This window comes from Microtus ochrogaster, chromosome 5 (assembly GCF_000317375.1).
Source record: "Microtus ochrogaster isolate Prairie Vole_2 chromosome 5, MicOch1.0, whole genome shotgun sequence".
NCBI lineage: Eukaryota > Metazoa > Chordata > Mammalia > Rodentia > Cricetidae > Microtus > Microtus ochrogaster.
In genome coordinates, this window is record NC_022012.1 from 77,165,692 (window position 1) to 77,170,623 (window position 4,932).

General features: G+C 46.5%; 1 non-coding gene across 1 annotated transcript; it reads left to right on the top strand.

Moving 5' to 3' along the window:
• The first annotated feature begins 2,539 nt into the window (after positions 1-2,539).
• On the top strand, positions 2,540-2,645 carry LOC113456100. The gene has a single exon (XR_003376972.1). It is a non-coding gene; the product is annotated as a U6 spliceosomal RNA (small nuclear RNA).
• The last annotated feature ends 2,287 nt before the right edge of the window (positions 2,646-4,932 follow it).

The window sequence follows — 4,932 nt, forward strand, 5'->3', positions numbered from 1 at the left end:
TACACAAATATACACACATACACAATTAAAACAACTGCACTCACGTACACAAATATACACATATACATTATTTAAAAAAATTTAAAAATCTTAAAAAAATTCCCAAGTTGTCATGATGGTTTAGGCTGATTGTGACCCGATCCTGCCTATATGGGATACTAATTCCTCGGGAAAATTGGGAGGCTTGAGCAAAGGGGTGGAAGGAGGAAGAGGAGGAGGAAGGAGATGAATTGGGTTCAGAAAGCAGCCGGTAGTATCCACTGTAGTTAGATGATAGCAGAGGTGAAATTGATCCAAGAAGCAACCGTTCTGTCCACAATTCCCAGAGTTTTTCACATGTGCGTTCTTCACTCTGACCCTGAAAACTAGCAATAAAAAGCCAGCATGACTGTACACACGCTAACCACGCAGACTTTATGTTAGTCTGCTGGTGTAAACCCTGCGGTTATCCTTTTACAATGACAAAATGGAGTCACAGAGTGTTAAGGAGTCTGTGGAGGAGCAGGTGGTTGGTGGAGCCTGACATCTTTGGTCCACTCTTTTGGAAGAAGTTACCATTATTCTGATCTTTTGGAAGAGGAGATTGAAGTTCAGGAACATGACATTCATGCACCTGTTTATTTATTTCCCAGAAAACTCACCTTCCGTATTCCAGGGGCTGCATTAGACAACAGGAGGGTGTTGCCTTTGAGCTCATGACGTAAGCAGACTAGTAGGGTGGTAAATATTGAATATGTGTGACTTGGAAGGAAAGAGACGGCAGTGTCTGCCATTGGGTGTTTGAATAAGTAGCAACCCAGAGACTCACAGTTGTGCGACATTAGTTGAGTCTCTGTCTTATCAGCCCCTCTTTACCCTTTGGATATGGGGAGAACCGAACATGGCACACCCAGATGATATCAGGTCATGGTTTCACAGCCTGGAGGAGGAAGAGCGTGCTCGGCAAGAGTGTATACATGCGTTTGGAGCAGAGAGAGTGACGAGCTGTGTGAGGCTGGCTTTGTACAGCAAGGGGATGAGCTGCTGCGGGAGGATGGGGATGGCTTAGATACCTCTGTGACTCAGCGGGGAACTGAAAGTTGCTCTCCCAAGATAAGCAGAAGCTTCAATTAACCTGCCTGATGTAGGAGACTCTGCCTAGGGAGCAGAAAAGGAAAATGATTTGCAGTGAGACCATTTAGTAACTTCCCGACGCCACCCATGTGAAGGCAGCAGATAATATTGAGCTTGAACTTCATGCCTGATATTATATCACTGGTTATTTTTTTTTAAAAAAATATTATTTAGGGGCCTGGAGAAATGGCTCAGTGGTTAAGAGGGCTTGTTGTTCTTTTAGAGAACCTTGGTTCAGTTCCCAGCACCCACACTAAGTACTCACAACTACCATAACTCTAGTTCTGGGGATACCCTCTTCTTGTTTCCTGGGGCACTTATATATGTGGTGCACATATATAAACATAAATAGAAGTAAATCTTTAAAAATTGCAGACACATAAATACTCACTCGCAATCTTCCCTTGGTACGTAACTTTGGCCAGCCTGGAACTTGCTATGTAGAATAGGCTGACCTCATTTCACAGAGATCTGTCTAAGTCTTTGTGCATGCTGGGTAAGCACTTTACCAACTGAGCTTCAGCTCCAGACTCACCACGGCTTCTGCACCTTGGTACATCTGTTAAATGGGAACAGTGGAACCTGATTCATCGGCGGTTTGTGAGTTTGAAAGGACGCCATGTGCATTAACAGTTTATCATGAGAACAGACACGGGGTGAGAGTCATTACCAGCTGCCAAGCACAGGGTTGTGTGACTTGTACAGCATCCTGTTACTGCAAGCAGAGTGCTCAGATAGTGTTCATCATGTATTCCAGGCACAGGAAGCTGCCGGTAACATTAACCAGGTCTTTTACGTGATAGGTACTAGTCTGCGCATCTGTTGAACTAATGTGAACGCATCTACCCTCTTACTTGTTCAGACATTTAACATGTGTGCGCGTGCCTACTGTGTGGTTGGCGCTGGCACAGTGAGATGGTCTTTCAGAAGCTCACCATCTGACACAGGAGGGTGGCCTGAGTACTGTGTGTGCTACGCCTTGGGAAGTCAGTGTTTTGGGCAGTTGGGTGGCACAGGGGACAGCCTGAAGGTGAGAGGGGGATTGGAAAGCACTGAGAATGTTTTCTGGCAAAGCCCATTGGAGTAGCTCCAGTTCCACCACCACTATGACACTTCAGACTGATGACCCTTATGCCCCTCGGCTCCTTCATTGAGATCCCTAACAAATGTCAGGCTTTGAATAAAAAAAAATGTCTTGAGCACAAGAAATTCTGTGCCTTAAGCTGTGGCCGTCCCTTGCTGGTGTGTGACGTCAGGCATGTCACTTCCCCTCCCTGTGCCTCAGTCTTAGGGCAGTGAAGGCTAGGCTCAGTGGTCCTGACATCTCCTTTTACTTGAGGCTACAGGCCGTTACTTCAAGGAGCCACAGCTGTTCTTTGTACTGGGCTTCCCTCTCCTCTTTCCCCCTCCACACAACTGCAGCACGGTGCTTGCTTTGGCAGCACACAGGCAGAAATTAGAATAATGCAGGGTAGATGAGGATGGCCCTAGTGCAGGATAACACTCACGCTCTTGAGCTGTTCCATATTTTTAAAATAACGTATAAAAGAAACCCTCCACAATCTGCACATCCTTGCTAATACACAGTGTACTGCAGGGCAGGGACCAGCTCTCTCAGAAAACCGCTCCCAGGGGGAACATGAAACAAGACAACAGCAACCAGAACACAAAAGCAGTCAAAACAGCAGGCCGCTGCTTGCTGCTTTTCTGTGTCTGAAGCAGGCGTGTTTGGCCAGCCTGCCTTTTTCCCCGAGGAAGACTCATCTTTCAATTAGCTGTGCCATGGCCTGGAGGCTCCACATTTCCACATTCTCTGTTTGGAATTCTCTCTCCACAATATTTCAGAAAGAAGGCCAACTCTGCAGTTTTCTCCAAATCTGCTTATTGCCCGGGGATTTGGGAGGGGCCGAGACGGGATGAGAAGATGGAAATCCAGCTGGACCCCATACTTTCCATGCTGGGCAGCTTCCCAACCTCAGCAGCAGAGGAAGATAGAGGAGAACCCGGGCACCTGCCTCCAGCGACTGGCTATGTAATGGTACAGAAGAGTGAAGGGCAGCCTCCCATAGACTCTCTTGTTCCCTTTGTCTGGAGTCTGGCTATAGTCAGAGTGTCAAAGGGGCAAAGATCTGTGGATGCCTCTGTAGCCTCCCAGCCTGGGCTCTTTCTTCTATGGGGGAAACAGGTTCTTTCTGTCTTTTGTATTTATTTTTTTATTCTTCTTTTATATATTACATCCTGATTACAGTTTCCCTCCCTCCTCTTCCCCCAGTTTCTCTTCCCCACTTCCCTTCTCCCCAAGATATACCCTTCACACTCCATTTCCATTAGAAACTGCAGGCTTCCCAGGGACATCAACCAAATACGGCACAATAAGCATACACCAGGCACAAACCATCATATCAAGGCTGAAAGAGAAGACCCAGTAGAGGGAAAGGGTCTCACAAGCAAGCAAAAGAGTCAGAGACAGTCCCTGACCCCAATGTTAGGAGTCCTACAAGAACACCAAGCTACTCACTCATAACGTATATGTGGAGGACCTCGGTCAGACCCCTGAAGGTTCCCTGGTCTCTGTGAGCCCTCATGAAACCCAGTCTTGATTCTGTGGGCTGTGTTCCTGTCCCCTCTGGTTCCTCCAACTCTTCTTCCCTTCCTCCTCCTCCCTGAGCTCTGCCTAGTGTTTGCTGTGGGGCTCAGCCTCTGCTCCCACCAGTTGCCGAATGAGAGCACCTAAGTTCCTGGAGAGTTGATGGTGTCTAAAGAAGGGCCAGGGAGAGCTTCCCTCCTTACTCACGGCTGTGGGGTATCACGAGGAAAGCAAACTTGAAGCAAAGCAGGTAAAGCGTCCTGGTTTCCTTTCTGTTTCTGTGATAGGGTATCCTGAACCAAACTTAGGTGAGAAGGGGGTTTATTCCACCGACAATTCCAAGTTACAGTCCATCATAGCCCAGAAGTCACAGTGGCAGGGGCTTGATGTAGCTGATTGAACTGAGCAAAGAGAAACAGATGCATGAGGGTCTGTTTGCTTATTGGCTGACTTGCTTCTCTTTTACTCAGTTCAGGAACCTCCGCCTAGGAAATGGTGCTGATCACAATGGGTTGAATCTTTCCACACCAATTAGCAATCAAGATAAACCTCATCCAGTCATACCCACAGGCCACCTTGATCCAAACCAGCTCTCAATCTGTGGGTCCCCACCCTTTTGGGGTCAAATGACCCTTTCACAGGGGTTGCCTAAGGCCTTCAGAAAACAGATATTTACTGATATATATATATATATATATATATATATATATATATATATATATATACATATATATAAACAATTCATAACAATGACAAAATTGCAGTTGTAAAGTAGCAATGAAAGTAATTTTATGGTTGAGGGTCACCATAACATGAGAACTGTATTAAAGAGTCACAGCATTAGGAAGGTTGAGAAGCATTGTTCTAGATAGTTCCTCAGTTAAGACTCTTTTCCCAGAGTGCAAGGCTGACTTGTTTGGCCTTTCTTAGATCGTCAGGTGTTTGGATTATAAGGAGCTGTGGGTGGATCAAAGTTATGGGCTCTGGAATCCAGATGATGGACACCAAATCTCAGCGCTGTCACCATTTGTGCATGGGACCTTGAGTCAGTCATTTTACATCTCCTATCTTCGGGGTTGGCGCAGGAAGAGTGAGCTGCTGCCTATTGTATTAAGTAGCGCAGGCCTAACGCACAGTGAGCCCTGACTGAATGTCTGATGAGCTCTCACAGTGACTAAAGGAGGGAGCCTGGGCTTCATTTTCTCTTCATCAGACAAGAGCAGTGGATGTTG